The sequence below is a fragment of the Aythya fuligula genome, chromosome 2, assembly GCF_009819795.1.
Source record: "Aythya fuligula isolate bAytFul2 chromosome 2, bAytFul2.pri, whole genome shotgun sequence".
NCBI classification, from domain to species: Eukaryota; Metazoa; Chordata; class Aves; order Anseriformes; family Anatidae; genus Aythya; species Aythya fuligula.
The window spans coordinates 10,860,048-10,883,119 of NC_045560.1; the positions used below are offsets into that span (position 1 = coordinate 10,860,048).

A 23,072-nucleotide genomic window follows, 5' to 3' on the forward strand; every position below is an offset into this window, starting at 1 on the left:
ATAGAATGAGACCCACACTTGTATTTCTTGAGTGATATTAAACAGAAGTGATGTTAAATGAGAGTGCCTTCTTCAGTTTTCACTCATACAATCTGAATACTCGACTTTAAAGAACGCCTAGAGAGTATTATCATCAGAAAGTATGTTGATGTTATTTTCCCCCTGCAGTCTTACAAAAGTGAAGACAACTTATGAACTGCTAAAAAAAAAATACAGATTTGATAACTTTTTTAGCTGAAGTTAAGAAACTTTCCTTGTGTCACACTAAGTCTGTAGCATTGCCAATAATTGAACATGGCCATACCTGCAGACAGACCTTCTTAAACAAATTTATTTGCTACCCTGTTGAAGCTGACTGTCAGCTACTAGCCATGCACTGTCATTTCTGCTTAAAACAGATAGGACTGGCACAAGAGGCAGGAGGCTTAGTACCAAAATAGTCCATGCAATCTTCCTGCAGCTCAGCTTTTCTGTTTCGTAGACTTCTAGCGGATTCTTCCAGAGTGCTTATCAGGTCAGGCAGTCTTTTTTAATTCTTTCTCAAAAAACAGTAGCATGAAGAAAAACAATAACAAGAAGTAGATAGAGGGGGGGAAGGGGAGAAACAAACTTTTTTGTCTAAGCATGCAAATTACTAAAAGTAGTGATTTAAAAAAAAAATGAATAAATGAAGACAATATAATTATTCTTTATACTTCTTCATGAAGCTCACATGAAACAGCTAAAACACTAGCTAAAACGAAGTGATAACAGTTTTAAATAATTTTGCTTTCTAATACATACTTCTGTTGCTTTCTCTTTTCTGGTTGCAAACTGGCAAATTAAAAACACAAGTCAGTTTATTTTTCATTCCTTGTAATTAGCATTTTCATGTTCACTATATGCACTAAAGACTTCATAGAAGTTTTTAGATAATTAAGAAATATATTTTTAATTTATTCATTGATACTACTTTTCAGAAAACCATTGGCCTCTTTCAGCTGCTGACAAATGGAGCTTCAGTTCCTGCCCTCTTGGGGGGAAGGACTTTTCATACCCTTTCCTATATCTCTACCCCCTGTGTATCAGAAGCTGCTAAATGTGAAAATCAGAGGAAGTGAAGACCACCAAGAACATAAGGCAGAACAGAGATGAAGTGCCCCATGTCCCTTTCCCACGATTACAGGAAACAAGATATAATGAGGAATGGGGAAGATGTCAGGGGGGTGGCCTATAATCCATGAAAATTTACAGCAAATTAGCTGGACAACCAAAGGGGCTCTTGGTGTGGGAAAGTGACTGCAATAACTGAAGTCACCGGAAAAGTACACAAACTATGGCAAAGTAGAACAGCAGTCAGCAGTTTATGGATTTTAGAACGGTAATAAGGGTACTAATAATAAAGGGTACACAAATCATATCCGTGTGAAGGATTATCTAAAGGGAATTAAGCGTCTCTGATCCCCCACCCCTTTTTTGAAAAAATTAAGATATCCAGAAAAATACCTAATTGAGTAGAAGCAAAATCTGACATTTTTTTAATTACTAGAGAAAAATGATTAAGGTCCACCATTCCCACATAGGATGAGATCTAAGGTAACCCCAAATTTCATTTGCAGTTTTTATAGTGGTAATGTGGCTGTAGTGGATGTTTCTGAATGTCTTTACTCCGTTTATAATTAAAGTAGGTCTGCATCTTGTAGCATCACAGTCTTGTTTGGAAAACATACCGTAATACGACTCGCATCTTAGCTGTCAGTGCCTGCTTCAGTCCCTTTCAGAGTAACTAAAAAATCCTTGAATCTTCCAGCTAGTTACCTGATACCAAGCAATTTTTTTTCTTTCCAGAGAAAAAAAATCAATTGTCTCAATTTTCTGTACGCTTGTGTTTATCATATAAATAAGTCCAATTCAAAATACATATCATCCTTCATGTCATATTTCTGGTTTCACCTTCTACTTACCACCTTTGGTATAAAAGTGCAAAGTCTCTTTGTTAGACACTTTGGATACTATTTTCAGATTGAACAATTCAAAGTTACTATGTGAGAGAGAAGCAATTTTTGTGACATGGCTATGTTCTTAAGCTGTAATAGTGATAAATTAGTAACAATACTTTACAAGTTTGCCATGATTTTGCTTTTGATATGATTTGAAGAACTGTATTCCTTAAACTTTTGTTCTTCACAAACTATTTGAACAGAACCACACTATTAAATTTCTATTTTTGGCTGAATTATGGCTAGATTTGTTCCTTAGCCTGGTTTACTGGAATATATTAATGTACAGATATCAAATATAATTTATTTCCTTGGCAGTGCTGAACGTTTGTATTTGATTTATATTTACAGAGCCAAAATCTTTTAACAAATAATAAAAGCAAACTACTTCCATAGCTTGCTTTTTGATCTTTTTTCTGATCTGCATAAACATTCCTGCAAGTGCCCAGGGTAGTACCTAGGGTAAATAGATGTTTGATTTTATGTATTCCTCTACCATCTTATCCACCTGCTTATCTGGCCACAGTCTGGTGTCTCTCTTGCAGAACATGTGTATTCATAGGAGCTATTGACTGGTGTCATGATTTAGGCTTGAGAGCTGTTGACAATGTTGAAATGTGAAACTTCAAACATCTTTTTTTTTTTTTTAATTATTTTTTTAAGATATCCAGCCACCTAGTTTGCTGCTGTAGCAAAAATAGTGTTTGTTTGTCTTTGTTATTTTGCAATGAGTTTAAGTTTTTTGGAGAAAAGACTGTAACTGGTATTGAGAATTTAACTGAAACTCTGCTTTTCTTAAAATCAAATTATTTAGAACACATTGAGAATTTTTTATTTATCTTCTTTTTTTTTTCCCCTCTATATGCAGTCTTTTAAAATAATTTCTGTTACTCCAGTTGGTATAAGGCTCTGGTGCAGAATTGTATCTGGTCCATTACAGTGGAGCAAGGGAAGAACAGGAGGAGAGAGGTTGAGCTTGGAGATTTCTCTCTGCTATTTACACATACTCTGATCTCCTACAAGCCATTTAACCTTTCAGAGCCTTAAGTCCCCCTGCTTTAAACTGTGGGCAGGATGTGTATCCAGTGTTACGAAGTTCTTCAGATGATCTAACAGAAAATCCTGCTTCTTTAGGGTACTAGGAACTATGCTAGTGAAACTGATTTTCTCAGTCATCAAGTCTTAGTTTCTCCTTTTGAAAGGTTATCGATGAACTTTGGAAATCAAATATTTCTCTGGGGTTTGGATAATGCTTCATAACTCAGAGTTAGCTCTGCATCCTAGGACAAGTTGAGTACAAAGTGCATTGACCAAATACATCCAACTGTGGTGAGAATTGTGGATTTTGTGTTGGAATTCGCTTGTGGACACAAGCTGCCTGATGCGGCAGTGGAGAACAGCATTTTTGCTTGGAATTAGCTTGTAATGAGTCATCCTCTAGAATATTTCTTCTGCCAGTTTCCACCTATATACAGCTCCTGTTACCATCCCCATCATTACCAGCTTCTCAAGGACATGGTGTCTCCAACAAAAGCATTTGGCATTCCCTGTCCCATGGGCACCTACCTGAGGACCACTCTCCAAGTCATGCCGTGTCATTGTGAAACCTTTCCTTCAACAGGATAATAGCTTTTTTTTACACTTTTGTCTTTACGCTTTAGCATGGTGATGGGCATCTCACAATCATCTCATTCCCTCTCAAACAGGTTTGGGTATGCCAGCATTGGTCCAGGCGTAACTCAAAACGCCAGCCCTCTCCACTGGTTGCACTGCTTTCTTATAGCACAGTCATGAGAATTGTCACTTTTTGCATTTAAAATGTTATGAATGCAGGCCATTCATGTTTTTGCCTTTAACAACGTATTTGAAGTAGACATCCAAGTGCTAGTGGATAAGCTTTTTAACTAATCCAGAGCTTTGTGTTAGTAATTAAAAAAAATGAGTGGTGCCAGTTTTCATCAGAACTGAAGGTCACCGGAGGCATAATTTATTAAGAATATGTAGCATCTAATTTCCCTCCTCCAGATTCTTTTGTGAAAATTGGAATGTGTATGTTTTTCACAAATACCTGGTTTTACCAGAATTTTGCTTTGTTTGATTAAAAATAAAATTAAACACGTAATTTTAATACTTTCTTACTCAGGCATGAGGAAAAACTAAATGCCAGATGCAAACCAATGGACAATATCACAGTGATGAATGTATTTACAAAGCAGTTTCTATAATGTACTGGGGAGTTAGTTTCTCTTACCTAGTATCATATTGACCTTTTCTGGTAAGCGAATAAATGAGGCACACACACAACAGGTTTCTAACCTTAGGGAGAGTACAGCCATCTAGGACTTGAAGATGGGAATCACGTTAGAATAAATATTGAATTATTCAGACAAGTGGAAAGAGTCCAGAGGGGCAGCTGAGCTCTCCCCAGCCTGGGCTGTCCGTCTGCTGCTGGTGGGGAACATCTTGCCGTGGGGGTTGTCCAAGTCCTGGGTAAGCTGTGTTGTAGTCAACTGCCCTGGTGAATTTGGGTGAAACTCCCCCATACGTTTTCAGCACTAGATGCCCCACTTGGCAGGTACTTTTGTACATGTTCAGTAGGAGAAACTACGGGGCTTACATTATCCAAATAATGGCCTTAGGCTGCATCTATGCTACTTCATGAGAAGAATATGTCTTCAAAGTAAAAGAAGGAATGGGAAAAATCACACCTTTAGAACCCAAATCTTGAAGGGTCCTGTTTTCATTCAGGTAAACGATTGCAAATGCTGAGCAAGAAGCTCTACAAATATTTGTTTTGAGGTGTTTGTCTGTTGGTTGTCCTAGAGCAATCCATAAATGCTTGTACAGAATGTAGATGCACGTACACAGTTGTTAGTCACTTTGTGTTAGCTATTTGGCAATCAGTTAATTCAGTCATTGAATTGGTTTTATTTTTTATTTTAAATCTCAGCATACTTAGCAGCATTGGTACGTGCCTTCACATCCCTGAAATGTGGCCTCAACTCCCACTGCACTAGGATCCACCTCTGATAGGGAATAACTATCAAAACTGTATTTACCTTTCTGACACTAGAATTGTAATGAGGTTTTAAAATATTCTGTCTTCAGTGAAGACAAGCCTTGATGATAAACCATTACCTTGTTAGCAGACTTCTGCCATTCTGTTGTATTTTAATGTAGGGACAATAAGGTTTGTCCAAATTCATCACCTGCAGAGGAAGTTTATCGTGGTGCTGTGTTTAGCTCAGCATTGTGTATGCAGAATATTTGTGTGCAAATACACCAGATACAGTTTTCCAGTGTTACTGTACAGTACTTCAAAGGATTCCCTTGTATCGCTTCATGTAGCACTTAGTTATAAAAAAACTACTTGAATATACATTGTGGGAACCTCAGAAGAGTGTTAATTGTATTCTGCTGCAGTGGTAGCCAGAAGGTCAGACGCTAAAATTAATATATTTCTGAATAATTAAAATTTCGTATCAAATTTGATTTTTCATGGATGCTATTCAAAGTATCATGCTAATTTATGGGTAATATATTACATTTTTTCCCTGTTAAAACAATGAGGGCCGCTTCCCTCTCCTCACAGGCAGAGGCATTTTATACCTTTAAAATAATTGAACATATTGGTAAAATCTTGGACTCATCTCAGATGTGTGCAGAAACTTTATAGAGTTAAGAGAACCTTTTTTTTGAAAGGAATCTGCTAGAGATCTTTAGGTCAGTTTCATTAACTTTTATTGATATTATCAATATGTACGTCTGAAATAATTTTCAAAGAATCTTTAAATAGTTTATTCCTTTAAGGAAAACATTGTATATTAGCTGAGTTCCAATACATTTTTATTCCTCTTTGGAGAACGGTTGAGTATAATTATCTTTGGATTAATCAGTTTTTGAAGTCTTTTCCAATGATATGTACAGAGAGGATTAAGAGAGAGATTACTAAAGCATTAAGATTTTTTTTTTCTGGTTGTTTTTAAGAAGTAATCCTGGCCTTAAGTCAATTACAAAATGATTTTCTCATAAGAAACTGTTGACCAAAGTATTTAAAAAAAAAAAAAAAAAAAAAAAAAAAAGTAAAATCACCTATAGCTATATTCTTTTGTCCTGTGGCTTGAGAGGAGCTGTGCAAGCAGTGAGGGCCTGTTTTCATCATGCACCTTCTTTTCTAACTTTTTCTTTCCTTGTTACATGTTAAGCTAGAGTTGTCTTTTTCTTTTCCCAATACAAATGTTGAAGTTCCTCTTCCCTGGCTTTTCTTCTGTTCGATGAGGAGCAATAAAAGAGAGGAATAACATCCCTCCTCACATCCACTGCTACCATTTTTCACTGGGGAATAGTTTTGTTTTTCTTGTGCTCGTTTTTCATGGGTATTAACTTGCTCCGTAGTGTTCTCTACAATTTGACCTTTATTTTATGTTTTGCTTTGGAGTTCATCAGAGTGCTGGTACAATTTAAATGCAGTCCTGCAAGATTGTTTTAATTGAATGTTTGAGTAGCTCTGTGTGCTGCTGTAATGAATGAAATTAACTTGATCTCAAGCTTGGAAAGACCGTCCCATGGACAGCTTCATAATCAAAACCAACCAAACAAAGAAAGATCTCTAAATGACTGTAGCATTCTGTTGTACAGATCTTGGATCACAGTTCATTTGCTTTTGGCTTTAGGGAGCCCGGTGCAGCCGCACCCTGAATTCCTGCTGCTCAAGTGTTTCTTCCAAGCATCCCATTGTAGCAAAAAAAATGACAAGTGATGTAGTTCCTGCTCAGAGAACCACAATCTCACCCTCTCCTATAGGAACGTGCTTTTGGGTTATGCCTGTTCCTTCTTCTTACCTGCCTACTTGTAATCCTGGCTTAGCACTGGATTGTATCACATCAGACAAGCCTATATGGATATTGTTTGGTAGATCTGTGATAATACCTCCATTACTTTTGTGCCTTCAGGGTTTTTTGTCTGGGTTTGTTTTTTTTTTCCTCTGCTTTCAAATTCATTGGAGAGTCTGAAGAATAAAGGGCTAAGCGTGGTCTAGAAAAGTTACACCAAGTTAATTTTGCAGGGTGCTAGTGTGGTCAGTGATTTTTATGTGCTCAACAGAAAAAAACTCTGCTTATCTAAGCCTTTTTTTTTTTTTTTTTTTTTTTTTTTTGTTAGCATGACTGCATCCATGTTTGCATATGAGAAGGAACAAGCCTGCTATTGTCATTAGGTTTCCACAGTGGTGAAAGTTTCTATCACGGATCAGTATTTGTTTCAGCTTTCCAAGAGCAGTGCTCTTCTCATCTCAGGGAAATACCACCCGCTAAATGACACGACGTGCCGAAGCAAAAGCTGGGTATATATGAGTCCTAAAACCTATAAAGGCAGAGAGAAAGAACAATCTGTCATTTGAGACATCAGCCAAGACTGATTTTTTTTTTTTAAAGGTCCATTGGACTTGTTTCGAGTCGTAGCTGATTGTAACAGAGAGCCTTAGCCCTTGTCTGTAATTCATAGCTTGTGACAAGTAGAAGGGAAAAGCAACTGCTTTAGGTGAGGTTTGCCCATGGGTCTAGCCAAAAACTAGATACAGCCAGCCAAGATGGTTAGCAAAAGGTAATATTTGAGCTGGGTCATAAACCTTGGAGAGGCAGCCATAAATCATAATTAAGGTTTTTCGGTTCCTTGGTGGTGTAACTCCTCCGAGACGGAGACTGTAACTGTTTACCAAAGCCCATTTTTTGTCTTCGGAGAAGTGTTTAGGAAACCTGAAACGGGGTTTATTAGGCATATCTGTGCGAGACAAAAGGGGGAATTGTTGGTCTCCAAGCAGCAAGCAGCATTGACAGGCTGACTGGTGTGGTCAGAAAAGATATTTCATTTCAAAGGATAAACTACAGGACTCATTTTTTTCTTTTTTTTTTTTTTTTTTATCTGAAGTTAAGCTTATCTGGTTTATGCCTTATCTAATTTAACTTATGAGAATTGTAAATTCAGCTATGTTAAGCAAACAATTTATTTTGTTTTAATTCCAGCTTCTCTTTGTTTTAATAAACCTTGGTTTTTGTTAGGATTACTGTTGTGTGGGTAATTTCACACAGATGTCTTCAAAGAGTAAGGAAAAATCCATAACTCTTTAAGGGAATAGCTGAAGGGAAAAGGATCTCTGGAACTGCTTTTCATTCCTGTGCAGTCCTAGTGGCAGGGTTTGGATTAAAGCGGTGTATCAGGAAGTTGTCTGGCTGCAGCTGGCGAGCGTAAGGGACAGCCCGAAAACTGAAGAAGAGACAAAGAGCTAATGGCTTGGGCCTATAAAACCTAAACTTTTAAAACTGTAGTCGTATTAGGACTGCTAAATGGTATAGAGAGAAGTAACAGGTCCTAACTGTGCTATGATGGGGGGGAAGATGCATTTCTCTTTTCATTTTAGAAATGAAATATCTCAAAACAGTATTTTTTTTTTTAGCTACATAGTAATATGAAATGCGAGGTGAAATGATCAGGTTGTGTTGTTCTCATTCTTTTCCAGCTTCATAAAATAGTATCAAGAAATCAGCTATTTAAGAGTAGCTTGTAATTTTATAAGGTATAAATATTGTTCTCAGACAGTGTGCATTTGGCCTGTAGACTTTGCCGTGGAGGTCATCCAGTTAAATATAGTGGTTCAATTTTCACAAAGGGCTTCATAATATAAAGGCTAATAACAGTGGCAGCAAGGCATGCTTAGAGACGGGTAATCAAATCTCGTGATTTAAGACATAAGCACATTACCTGTGAGCATCTGGAAAGCCCTCGTTTCTCTCTGTCACCTGCAAAGCCTTCTGCAATTAGCAAGGTTCATCGTGGGTATGTGTAGTGTCTAATTTCTTTGAAGCATTGCTGCTAGCCATTGTTAGGGAGAGGATACAGCCTTCCGTACTTCATCATATCATATCAAACGCTTCCACCAAGCGTGGCCCTGCTTTTCTTGGCCGTGCTGGTGAGCGACACCAGCATGGGCTGAAACAAAAGGAACCAGAAACGTGGTGGTGCTGGCTGCAAAAGCACGAAATTGCCTGATCCACCAGCAAATCCAAGTGAACTTGAGCTGTTTTTACATGCTACTTTGGGATTTAATTCAGCTCTGTATTTTGTGAATCAGTTGTGGTTGATGTGAAAAAGACCTCTCGATGTATATAGGCAGTGGTCAGGTAAGAACTGAAGGCATGGGAGTGGACAATTTCTTTTGAAATAAAAATGGAGGTATATTTTATTTCTAATTTTCGCTCTTTTATTTCTGGAGTTTGCTCTAAATAGCAACTACAGAAGTTAAAATATTTTCTAAAACATACGGTATGATGAGCATACACAGAGTTGTATCAAACTTGAGCTCTTCATTTGTAAGTAAAACCTATGGGTAGGAATTTAGATGCTGTTTTTTTTTTATTTAGCATGCTGGAAAGTAACATGTTTTAACAGGTAGAACAGCATGCTGTTTCCTCTAAATAACTCATAGAAAGAGACAAAGGCAGCTTGCAAGGCTGAAGGCTTGAATTACAGTGTTAGATTGATCCAAAATGACTTGAACGGCTTTTCCAGCACCCTATAAAGGGGAGTCCCTAAAGGGACCAGGGTGGCTGCCTGGGGCAGGGCTGCTCCTTGGCGTGCTGCTCGCTCCCATAGCAGAGCTTCCCCTACAGCTCTTGCTGGCGGGGAGGCTCTACCTGGGCTTTCAACATTTTCCTGATTTATTTTACGTCCCATTTTATAACTTTCTGCGAGCTCCATAAAAGTCAAGGTCAAACTGAGGGAACCCCGGTGAATAACGCGAGGCGTTTATTTCAAAATGATAAAGACAGAGACATCAATATTAAAAATTTCCATTACTTACATGTTTGCAGCTTCTTTTTACTGTACTTCTTAAACTATTTGGAAGTAGTCATGGGAAGTGCATGTAGAAATCAAGCTCGGACTAACTGAATAAATTTGATTAGCTGCATGCTGAGAAAGTCAGGAGGATGAGACTGCACTTCCAGCAGTGATGCAGTATTCAGGTCAAAGTCCAAAAAGTTGGAAAAAGGGATGAAAAATTTGTACCTTTATTTTAAATGTAGGGACTACTGATCTGAAATCAACAGAAAGCCTTGTGACCCACGAGATAAAGTTAGCAAAAGCTATCCTCCTAAAGTCGGTACAGATATTTGTTTTCTTCCTTAGCTTAGCTTCAACTTGATCAAGGTATTATCATAAAACACTGAAGAAAATTCTGCAGTTACGCTTTCCTGGTTTCATTTTGCCTGGCTAGATAGCTGCATTTATAAAATTACACTTCTTGAAAGAAAAATGAAAAAAATCTCTTACACTGCAATTTTTCCTTAATTAAAAACTCAATCTGTCAAGAAACAATTAATTCAAAATATACATTATTCAAATTGAAAATTAGAATATATATCAGACGTTGCCATTAATCAGTTGCCATTTTACTAAAATTGTAATGATATTACTAGGGTTATAATTGAAATTTCTCTGTTTATTTTTTATTTCTGAGGAAAAATATGCAGTTATTTAAGCCTTTCTCAATGAAAAACACAACTGCATTTCTTGACTTTAAACAGATGGGGTAAATAAGACATCTTCAGCTATTCAAAGATGCCCATATGGAAACTGAAAACATATCGATGAAATTTTTCATCCAAAAAAGGCAAAGTATCAGGAAAAAAAAAAAAAAAAAGCAATAACATGGTGGCTAGAGCTCCAAGCTGAGATGGAAGAAATTCAGTTTCAAGCAGGACTTTAAAGTAGGTAAGCATAATTGCTGGTGAAAAAGGATGGCCTTTCTGAGTGGAGCGTGTGTGATTTAACTCCAAACGTATGAATTGGACATCCTAAGCTCACTTTATCTTCCGTGGAGAGAAATGGTTAATTTTAGGGCTTAATTCATCTGACCTATTTGCGATGTCTGCTCCACAACAAGATAAATTGTCGCACTGAGTAGATCACATCAAGTGTGAAGGGAGCATGGAGTGATTAGCTCAGAAATAGATGTCTGCATTTAATCAGTTTTTTTCCTTCCCCCAACCTCTCTCTCATGTTGGAGGTTACATTAGAAAATAACAGATTTGCTATAGGACAAGAGACAGATGGACACTGCCTTTATAACTCTGCTTCTACAGCTATGCCTCTGGTGCCGGAGACTCCAGGTCAGGTGAAGAGATGTAAGAGGGATTCCCATGTACATGTTAGATAGGATCGGTGTATTTCCACAACCATTTTGCTACCAATAAAATTGGATTTTTCTAAGGAAAGAAGTTTATTAAAAGAATTTCAACTCGATATTCTTTTCTATTCTAGTGTGACTATCTGCTTCACTGGAAGGATCATAAAACGTTTGGACTAGGAGGAATACACAAGCATTCAGCAGCCTTTCCAAAAGTAAACATTTCTTGATTTGGGGAGATGAAGTTTCAAATGTCCTCCTTTTGAGCGATCAAGCTATGGAAAGAATATCAGTTTGTTTGTCAGCATTATTTCCGGTACTTGAGTTGCTTAATATGTGCTTGCTTTTGCAACATCGAACACAGGGAAAAGATTTCTTACTCTAGCAGCTCTCCTCTTTCTTAACTACAGAAAGCTGCTCTTTTCAAAAAACTGAAGCCCCAACAAACACCCAGTTGTAGGTTGAAAACACCTCTCTGAGCATTGCAGCAGGTTGAGGGGAGAAAATAAGTGTGTGCTTTTTTCTTTTGTATTTGTGTATTTCCTGTCTCTAGCTAGAAGGAGATATTGCCATGCAAAAGTGAGTCTTAGTGAAGTTCATGCTTTTACCTTTGAAAACCAGATTTGCAGCCTTCCCAGCACGTTTTGGGATAAATCACGGCTTTCTTCTCTGAACAGGTTAGGTAACTTTTGGCCACATTTTTTCCTAAGTAATTATACTTTAGGGGCCCTGCATTACAACTTCTGCCTTGAATTATTTTTATAGAGCAACTGGCAGTGCTGCTGAATAAGGTTTCTTGGTGCTTTCCATTCTGGTGCTCTTTCCTCAAATGCTTGTGCTTTTGTTAAATGCTATCTGTTTGGCCGTTACCTAGAAGAGGCAAATGTTTTATGCTGTTATGTGGTGGACTTTTTGCCTAATCCTGAATGTATTTTTCTATGTGAAACGTGCTAGTGAGAAAGTATTTTAGTTGTTTTACCTATATGAAATAGCTGAAAGACCCATATAATTGTCATGAAATCTATTCAAAACAGGAAGCACAAAGAAGGGGAAGAAAAATGGAAGTGCAAATGTAAATGCCTTTTTTTTTTTTTTTTTTTTTTGTCATCCTCTTGTGGTATTATGTAGATCCCCAGCCAGATGGCTACTGGCTATAAGCTGTGTGTGGATTCACAGGATTTTAACTCCTCTGTTGGTTTCCCATCTGTCATAAACTCAGAAGCTGCAATCCAGAGACTGACATGAATGTCAGTGGCTTCTGTAGCACTCTGAAACAGCTACGCCCGAAGGCTGCAGAAATAGCACGAACTCTAAAGAGGACAGGACGTTGTCTCTTGTAACAGCCACGCTGCTAGACGCACAGAAAAGTTCCTTGTGGTCAGTTTAAAGTGGTGCTTTGAACGGCGTGCGACTGCTGTGGTGACAGCAGCCTCAGACAAACGTTGCCTGAAAAGTCTGCCCCAAAAGGAGGTTTTGCTGTTGTTGGAGCTTGGCGAAGGTTTTAAACCCACAGTCACTTTTGGTAGGAAATCTCATGTCTTAAAATAGAATAGCAGACAGTCTTTAACAGAGAGAAGGTGCATGGAAAGAATAGGCCTGAAACAGCTAAAAACACTACTACAAGTCATTCTTCACTTTAAAATGACCAGTTTAGGTTTCTCTACTTCTTTCCTTCAGCATATGTCATCACTCAATGAGATCCACTCTGTCTTTGTTAGTGGAGGTGAAAACAGCTAAAAAAAACTTCTCAGATTTCATGGTGTATGGTATAAAATGCACTGGTCACTTAGCTGACGCATTCCTACTGGGGCCTCATTACCCCTGAAAGCAATTAAACTTAGCTCCTAAAAGTAAAAGAAGCTCTCTGAGTCTCGCTTTAGGTCATGCCATACTCTAGAAAGTGAAATGAACAATTAATTTACACCTTTATGAAATGGGCAACAAAAGAAATAGTGTGCTCAGCCCCTGTTTCTAAAGCATTTTAGAATTAGACTTAGTGGGTAAGCATATCAAAAAGAAACGTGTGAAAGTCTGTAAGGAAATCACTATTATTATGAAGTCTGCCCAAATTTATACTTGTTTTTCTTTATTAACAGATTTGAGTTATGTGAGAATAAAAGTTACATCCCTCCAAGAAAATAACCGCTTTCCTAAGGAGTAACTGTCTGAATTAAAGCAATCTGGTAATCCAGCTTCAAAAACACAGCCATGAACAAATGAACGTTCCCTTTCCACTTTGGGCTCATTTCTGTAGGACAAGGAATAGCTGAAGAAGGTCATGAAGTGTCAGACTGTGCGTTAGGTCATTTCTATTGCTTGGTGAAGTAGCTGGGAGTTAAACACCCCTCTCAGCATCGAGCATCACAGCCAAAGCAGGTATGGGCAGGTACTTCAGCGGCACAGCAGACTCTGTATCTTCTGCCCAGGTGTCCCCATGACAAGATAAGATGCTGGCTGGAAGACTTGCCCTGCGTTGTAACACCATAACATTACAATCCTCTTGCAGTTTTTTCTTTGTGTTATGCAGAAAAGGTTTTCACAGAAATCAGAATAGGACTTCTATTTCATGAATAATATTTTCTGAAATTTATGTTAGATTGATGGTAGAATTAGCTAATTGTGCTGGGATTTAACTTCGGCTGGTAGCCACAGCAATGGCACGCTATTCAGTCTTTTCTTGCACTTTCTTCAATTTCCCTCCTCCTCCTGTGGGGTTGTCTCTGTGTCAGAGCTCATTCATCTGCCTCGAGGTTAAAGGAATAAAGTCACAACTCAGCCAGATGTTGGCAGAGGAATAACTGAAATAATCTGAAAATGAAGCCTTACTTCTGCTGACAAAATTATTAATCCTATGATTCTCTGCCTGAAGGAAGTGGCTGAGAGGAGATCGGTATGGTCCTGTTGCCTTTAATAAACCTCAGTCCTACATAATGATATAGCAGGAAGAGCTCTTGAGTGTTCAGGAAGTAATTTCCTCCCTAAAGGGCCTTTGTAATCTGCTCCATATCATCGCCATCATCATCAGTGCTCGGAGAAATAGGTTTCAGGTGCACCTGCCACAGGAGAGGGAGAACATAATTTTGCAAGTGAGAAGTATCATAATCCTGCAGAGCACTTTTGTCTCTCTGGCCTCTAGCTCTAGCATACACCATGGACTTGCAGATGAATATAATAGCAAACCATTGGTCAAAGTAATAAGTTTCCTGTGGAAGTAATGCAGAGCAGATATAAAATGCAAGACTCATGATGAAGTGAAATGGATTTTCTGTTACAAAAAAAAAGTGCATAATTTAGTTCACCCACAAGTGGTCCTGGAAGAGCCTTGAGTAGAATTCTCTACATTAAAAAATAAAGACATATGTTATAAGTTGGCTTCAGGTAAGAGAAGATGAGAAATATGAGCTGGAAGCATCTGAAAGTCATAGGTAGTAGAAAATGTATCAAAAGAGATCACACTAGTACTCCCACCAAAATCTTCGAAAGAAACTGCTCCAGAAATTCAGGATTGCAGTCTAAGATAGCGTGTACTAGGATAGTACTGTACCGGGGTAAAATTGTAGAGTAGAAAAGGCCATTTGCCAACATCAGCCACGCCAACAGCTGGTTAGAAAATGAAGGGATATATTCCTCCTGCCCTCAGTCTGTCTCTTTTGAACAACTTGTCGGAAGGAAATGCTAACTTGTAATGGTAGGACAAAGTTTTCTTGGTGTCAGCTGTTATCTGGGTTTGCTGAGAAGCTGGCATTATCAGAGGTTCAACATATATTCATCACCTTGGTAGATCTTTTGTTTCTTCAAATCATTTCTTGACTTTTAAGTTTCTTTTTAAAAAGTCTGTGTTTTTGAAAACTTCCTTTTTGTCATTTTTCCACTTGCAATTTATCAACTTCTGCAACAAAGATAAAAAGACAACGGTCTTTATTGTACTCAGCTGTTTTCCACTTAAGGATTTGTTTACTTACGAATCCTGTTATTTAGTACATCACTTTTATTGAAAACTGTTCTCACATGTCTGTAAACTGTCCTCAAGGCAAGCTTCGTCCTTGTCCAGACATGAACGTTTGGGACTGCTGGGAGGAGTGGGGTGGAAATCGAGGGCAATCTGAAGTACATGCAAACAAAATAAATTACTCATTTTTTGAGGTTATAAAAAAAATCATAATGTCAATGGAAAAAAAATCAAAATGGGTCTTTGAAATGGATAGGGATAAAGGCTTCACAAAGCAGTGATCATAGACTTGGTTTGGGGCAGGATGAGAGGAAAGTTGAATTGAAATGTATATAATTAGTGAGTTTGGGTAATGGGAAGGACAGAACATATTTGGTTAGTGTACTTCGGAGTATACTTTTAAGCCAGATGTGTATGTTCAACATAGGAAATTCACTTTAAAAACATAGAAGAAAACAAGCGAGTTGGGAACTTGGGGAAAGGCTTCCGGTTGTACAATCTATTATTCTTTCTGTTGATCTTGTTTTGATGAACTGTCCCACAGCTGGGGGGAGCATTGCATGAAACTTTCAGTTCCATTATTTCTGACATTCGCCTTGAATTTCAGAAGCAGGATCTAAAGCCCAGATTTTACAATTTGATCCTCTCCCTACCTTAAAGTTTCTTTTGATTAAAGCTGTAAAAGCCTGTAAGCTTTGGCACTGTTTATCTTTGGCTCATCTTACCTGCATTACAGATCAATGCATTTTAACTCTATAAGTTCTGACCAGATTTCAGCAGGTTTCCAAGTTTTGGGCTTGAATTAGCTTCAGTTTGAAAACTTCAGCTGGTTCAGAATGGTGCTCATTTTCTTTATATAGTATCAACTCAACCTGAGATGACTTTTGACGAGAGAGTCTCCTCTGGGCAAATGTTATTCATGGCCTGACTTCTGGAGCAAAGTGCTCGCACCTGACTAATATGCTGATTTTCAAATAATTCAATATCTGGACAGTTTTAGAAGTTGTGTAGTTGTGCTTTTATTTATGGAGAGGGAGAGGCCAAAGAGAAGAGCTTGGAAAGAAACAAGTTCAGACAGTCTCGGTTTTTGTTAAGGAGCAACAAAAATTGATTCAGCTGCCTTTTGTCAATAAAAATGCAGCCTGCTGGAGGAATAGTTTTTACAAACATCTGAGGTTTAAGTCATGCTGCTAGCAGCAGAATCACAATTTGTACTTTAAAGATACTGTCAGTTACATGTAGTTCAGAGAAAGAGTAGGGAAGAAAAACCAGCAATTTGAAATCTCACGTTACATCTGCAAAAAGTCAACATCCACTCTTTATTTTACCATATATCTTGCATAATCTGAACTGAATTTACATTTTTTCGTGATTTAGCTGTTTTCCATACATCCCTAATTCTTTGACCTGGGAAATATGTCTTTTTCTCTTCTTGTTTAGTGTGAAACTGACCTTATGTGGAATTACATTTCCTGGTAATATACCATGAAAAATCACTTATTTATTTATGTCATCATACCTTATTCATTATACTTTACTTACTGAGGGGAAAAATGTGTTGCATCAGTTCAGCTGAAGCTTACAGAATAACCAAGCTCCTTAGCTTTTAGAACAGCAAGGAAGATGATGATCAAAAGATTGCTGTTGGAGGAAGAGCTACTCTTCTCATTTACATTTCTGAGCATTTTCTGAGATGTCTTCCACCTCTCGGTTTTAGCAGGAAAGAGTCGGAGAATCAAAGCAGCATCTATTTTATCAGCCGAAAGAAAATTCCAGCCCTCACTGTCAGCCTTCTTTGGCCATGGTTTTTCCCCTTTTATGACCAAGTGAGCATTAGAGCCTGTCAGGATGCACATAGCTGCATTAATCATCTCTGCTGGCTACAGCCAAGCGAGTGGACAGGAAGTATCTATTTACTAAGGGCTTGTCTACACAGGGAAGTAGCTCCGCTCATTAAGCCTTAACTCCTTCTGTGGATTCTCCTGGAGCACCTTGCCACGTTTTAGCTCTAGGCTGCCTTGAAAAATACGGGTTTTGGTAGTGGGTGTAGTAAAACTGCAGAAAGCTTGTATTAGCATGCAGTGTGGGTTCAGACACAGGATCCTGCCTGCCCCCATGTGTCACGTAATCTTTTGTAACTGACCCTCTTCATGCTTGTAGTCTGTGGCAAATGGAAGGTAGGATGTGTTAGTTCAAGCCTCTTACATCAAGCCAAGGTAATTTGCTTGTGTGTCCATGCTTCCCTGCATTCACAGAAGAAGCCTCATTGATAGTGATTTGGGTGCTACTATTACTTCGATTATTCCCCAAGTAAATAATTTTGAAGAGTACTCATTGTTTTTTCATCCATGATAGTGGGCAAGAATCGTGTGGGATGATAATCCACACCTTGCATGAACCATCTATTATTTGGTGATGCTGAAGTTAGTTGGGTTGAACTGCCTTTTGCATAGGAGATTTCTCTGAACAAAGTCTTCTGGAGAACAGCCTCTAAGTGTGCAACATAAAGGCTGTTCATACCAGTGTATCCTCATCCTGGAAATAAGGGGCTTTGTTACTATGGCAGCTAAAGCTTATCTTCATGAGAAAGTTGCATCATTTTAACAAGAGCCATATTTTTAAAAGGAATTTATACTAGCATAAGTTCCTTTGTGGAAACTATTTAGTGTAGCTTAATTTCATTAAGCAAGCCTTAGCTAAACCGCACTAAACTGGTTTTTAATTGAAATTGCATTAATTCAAAAGTTTGCTGAGTACATTAACAGTGTATGCATTTTCAGTGGTGGTATTTTCTCATGCAAACAAAAACTTGCGTGGTTCTACTCTTGGTATTCATGTTTAACTGTTAATTTTGTTACTAGCTGTAAAAAGAATAGTCAAAATAATAGCCTGTAATATTAAGCAAAGTACTGTTTATTTCAAAAGACAAATGTGGAACCAGGGCACATGAAAATTGTATTGAGACAAATACTTATCAGAAAATATGTCATAACATATCTTGTATAAGATAACGTATGCTTCAGCTTGCCTGGGCACATTACCTGAGTAAAAACATTATGACCATTAAAAAAAAAAAAAAAAAAGTAAACTGAAGGAAGGTGATAACTACATTGCTAGTAAGTGAAAACTTTTTGCTTTCAGCCCCTTTGACTGCATTGCATTCTTTGGCAGTTGTGTTCTTCTCTTCTACAAACTTACATTGCTAGATAAAGTTTTATTCAGTGAAGTCTGCCAGATGGGAACAAAGGGTCGTTTCCTCCCGGTTTTTAGGACGACATTTGCTATTGTGTGTGAAATTCCAGACTGGGGTTGGCTTGAGGGATAGCAGAATGCAGGATTACATTTTAGCCCTCTACATATATTTGTACTAGGTAGCAAACAAAACGACTTTGACAGCCTTTATTTGGAGTGTATGGCTATTATTCTTTCTCAGCAGCTGTCGTTGCTGCTCTTCACCTCAGGTTTTGTTATACTCTGTTTACGCTGACTTACACTTGCACTTTCTTAGAAATTCTTGTTGTGGGATGGAGGCCTCACCACTTCACAATTTTTGTTGAGTTCTCTCTAGCAGAGTGAATTAAGTAAACAAGAAAGTCCACGTTTGGTTTCAAAAGAAAGAGTTCAACTATTTGAACACTGACAGTTCAGAATGTCTGGGCTTAAAAATTCAAGTATCCTATGCCTTAGCCTCAACTAAAGACACTATGATTTTGAAATAAAATACAATAAAAGTGAACTAAATGCAATATCAGGGATTAAAATAGAGCTTACACATATGTGTAGTGAAAGTATTCTTGGGGCCTTTAATTCTGTAGTGTCCTTGGCTCTGCTTTCTGCAGTGGCTCACTGCCATCTTGGAATGCCACAAGGTAAAAGCAAAGGCTTTCTTGTGTTCTGCATACTGAAGTTGAAAAAAATTAAATTGCAAAAAGAAAGAAGCAGAACAGTGCAGTTCTGTACTCGTGTAGTCCTGCTTTTTGTCTGTACTGCACTTTATGAAGCTATGCAAAACCTCACTCAAAAAGTTGTATAATGTCAAGGTTACAAACTTAGCAATCAGGAAATGCAAAAGGTAGGGCTGTGCATAAGAGCACAACTATTTCACTTGCACATGAGAGATATCTAGGATAATTATGCTAATAAACATCTTGTGTGTGTGTATAGTACGTGCACTTTAATTTAACAGTGAAATGAAAAGATTTTTGTGAGGAACAACACGCATTGAACATCCCAAAATCTTCCCTAGTCTCATAACTTCCAAAATGGCAGCATTACAGCATAAACTAATCTCTTACTGCAAAAAAAGAGCAGTGAAGAATTCAGTGATTTTCATTAATTTACAGTCTAATTTTCCATCTACAGATAGCTTAATTAACAAAGAAATTTCTGCCTATTTCAGCCATAAGCCTTTGTTACATCTTCCACATTCTTTAATGTCATTGAACACCTCCCTAAGTTTTTCATTGTGAGGATGTAAAAGAGCAGTCAGCAGTTAAAAGTTTACTCCAAAACTCTGGAAAGTCAGCAGAAAGGCATTTGTTGATTTTAGTGGATTGGGATTAAGTCCAGTATAAATATCTAATGATAGCAAACACTTGCTTATTCTTAAACATTTGCAAATGAATTCATATGAAAAATACATATTTCTGATGATCTCCAGTCTTGTAAAGAGGGTCTTCTGCTACTAGGTGCCCAGCTAGTCATTAGGCTATCATTGTAATTTTGTACCCTCAGAATGGCAAGTAAATGATAAGCAAAATCTGGCATCACCCTTGCCAAGAACTTTGTTCTCAGCAGCTACTCGCCATGCTTTCGGATTGCTAGGTTTAGAAGACAGACCTGAAGTTAAATCTTCTCTATTTTTCCCAACATACGTGACCTCCACTGCTGCTCAGTCAAAACATTTTCACATTCACATTCCATATGTTAAAATAGGGTGGTTATTACATTTGCTCTCAGTTGTCCTAGGAGAGGAAAGACTGAAGAGTTTATCCTCCCACTAAACTGGTGATGAAAGATGTGTTTTAACAGCAGTTTTAATTGTAAACTATAAACTCACGGAGCTTCAGAGTACAATAAAGATCTGTATAAAATCTACTGACCCCCAACTCTACATCAGCTCCCAAATTTGTGATCTGGACTTTAATAGGAAACTCCTATTTAATACAAGAACAAAGAACTAAACATTTGGAACTACTTGTACCGCTGATGTATATGGTTTTATACTTACTATAAAAAGTTAGCCTGTAAGAAATACTAGAGTACATTGCATTATAAAGTATATATAAATATCTAGTGAAGTCTGTGTCCAAGTTTCCTAACTGCCCAAACTCAGCCAGTCTCACAGCATGAAAGCCACAAATACCTAGAATTGAGCCTGGCTTCTTCCTTCTGTTGAGCCTGAAATCTTTTCACCATGTAGGATGAAATAATAGCAAGCCCCAGGGATGCGGTGCTGAAAGGCAGAAGCTAGCAGCTGAGCAATGGCAAGGATCAACTCCTTAAATTGTCTTTCCATTGCAATTAACTGCATACCAAATCTCAGCCAAATGGTGGCTAATAGCAGGGATGAAGTTTAACCTGTTTGACTTTGCACTGAAAGGGACGAGCGCCACAGGTAGCCTCGCTTACGGTGAAGTACAAGCAGGAGATTTAACAAGCTACTACTTGTCAGCTCTTAATTAGCAGTTCCCATCAGAGTGGCAGCACCCAACTGCAGCACCGTCTGCTTCAGTGCAAAGTCCAATTCATTAGTTTAAATTTTCAGAGGCATCGTATTTTGCTTGGGTGATGGTATTTAACAGCTAAAGCTAAAGATTTACCTATCTTTCAGTTTCTGTCAGTAGGAACAGTTTCCAGCTAGACATAGTACTTGATGGTATCTGCTAAATTGGACACAAACAGCGGGTCAGGAGATTCCCTGAGCTAAAACGCTAGACATGGTGCAAGGTGATTTTTGTTTATTTTGTTTTGACTTTCAGTGCAGATTTCCATATCTACTACTTTGCTAAGATGTCTGTAGATCATTTGATTTGGCCAAGTGCGTCCCTAACAACTAGTAGCACTGCTGTTTTGGCAGTTAAGTCTGGTTTGCCTCCGCTGTAACTTTGCCACTGCATGGCAAGGCATGCTTTGCTAGGGGCTTTGCTGAGCTTGAGAAGATAACCGATGCTGTGTGTATTCACAAGATAAAGAGCAGTTTGTTGAGCCTGCCTGTTCACCCTTCCTGGTCAGTAAGAAATGTGGGTGACATGTAGCTCTTGCCTAAAGTTGTGTAAAATAAAGTGGTATACTTCTCGAACTAGTACATTCAAGAGTAAATTAAAAGATAGTAAAACCTTACTCAGATTACACCAAGGAACAGTTGGAGAGTTGGAAACTGAGAAAAATGATTTGCTTCGGGCCCTGTTGTGAGTGTGTGATTGAAGCGTGTAAGCTGGCATGTCAGCCACACAAAACTTCCTTTATAAGGAGAATACTTCTTATATTTTCCAGGTCCCATGGATTTCTGCAAAATCTGAGACACATCCTGCTGATATAAATTCTTAGGGTTTTACCAATCTTTTAGTTTTCAACCTTTTTCCAAAAAGCTGTATCCTACTGTAAGCTTGTTAGCAGGACGTGACAGAAATGGCATGAAACAAATACATTTGTACAGACAGCTGAAAAATCATGATGGCTGGCAAATCACAATTGGAAAATTAATGTTTACCTCAGCTTTTAGTTTTTCTTTCCAAAATATTTAAATGAATGCTATAGCGAAGGAGGGGGATGAGAAACATCTTCAAGCATTTCTCTGTAAACGTGCATTTCTTTTTTGTAGTTTTAAAGAACCTTTGGAGTTCAAACTTCTTGAAAACATCGCATAGATGAATCGGCCTTTTTCAGCACTTAACCTCTAAGCCATAGATTTGTGTACATACTTACATGCACTGGAGTTTATCCTTGTTGTCTCACATATGTGCCCTCACTCATAAGCAAATAATCAGGGGTGATAAATACAGTTTTAAGAATCTATAATGTCTCCAATTAAACTTCAGACTATTATTTGTATGAGGAAGTTGTGCATATTGTAGTACTGTGAGCATTTTCTATTGCTTGGAGGCACTACTATGCAGTATTTTATTAACTATTAACTGTCTGATAAAGGTTATTTTTCAGATTTTGTAATAATATAGAAAACGGCTTAAATATATTTGCAGAAATGCAGGAAGTATACTGTTCTGGTTAGTTTTACCATGTGGGAAGAGTGACAATGCAATGAACAGGAATAAATATACCACAATCTTTTTATCTTTTTCTTTAATGCCAAAAGCTCTTTATATTTCTTTTATACCATGCAATCAAAAGATGAAAATAAGGTTAATAGTCTGGGCTTTTTATAAAACAAACAAACACACACCCTGGTTTGATGTTTTTGTAAGTGTGGTGTATAAGACTCACAGTTCTTACATTCTTGTAAGAACCTCTGACATTCTACAACAATAGCGGAGTGTCAACTCTGTGCTTAACAAAAGTGCCCTTAAAGAGTAAAGCAGAGATACAAAAATGAAAAAATGTATATTATTTGAAGGTAGAATAGCTCCTAAAATTATTGTATCTTGAAAAAAAATAATAAAAACAGGAACACAACAGAACATAGGTGATTACTGTGTTCTGGCAGAAGGACGTGGTGTTTGTGTGCTCCGATAGCATAAAGTGTAATAAGGATGGGTAGGGGGGCGGTGAAGAGATTCATTCCAAAAGTGTACTCCTGATCCCAAATAAATGCTTTCTTGCACCCATCCAACTTATTCTGTAATGGACACTGGAGGAGCTAGAATAAAAATTGTGGGAAAATATTCTCCTCCCTCAGCAACAGGCAGAGGGAGAGCTCAGTAGGGTCTTTTCAAGGACAGGCCTTCCTCTGCCCCTGTGTGCAGACATTTTAGGTGTAGATCTGCCACTGCACACTCTCAGAAGC

General features: G+C 37.9%; 1 protein-coding gene across 5 annotated transcripts in view; it reads left to right on the forward strand.

Moving 5' to 3' along the window:
* ZMYND11 (zinc finger MYND-type containing 11) overlaps positions 1 to 23,072 on the forward strand; it is a 105,178-nt gene that overhangs the window by 19,571 nt on the left and 62,535 nt on the right. For 2 of the 5 annotated variants that reach the window (XM_032182582.1, XM_032182585.1), the window contains exon 1: positions 11,301 to 11,375. The exons of 1 other annotated variant lie outside the window; for it this stretch is intronic. The gene's annotated coding sequence lies outside the window, so the exon portion shown is untranslated. Of the gene's footprint in view, positions 1 to 11,300; positions 11,376 to 11,457; positions 11,477 to 23,072 lie in introns of those variants that run through there. 2 more of the 5 variants (XM_032182586.1, XM_032182583.1) reach the window with 2 other exon arrangements.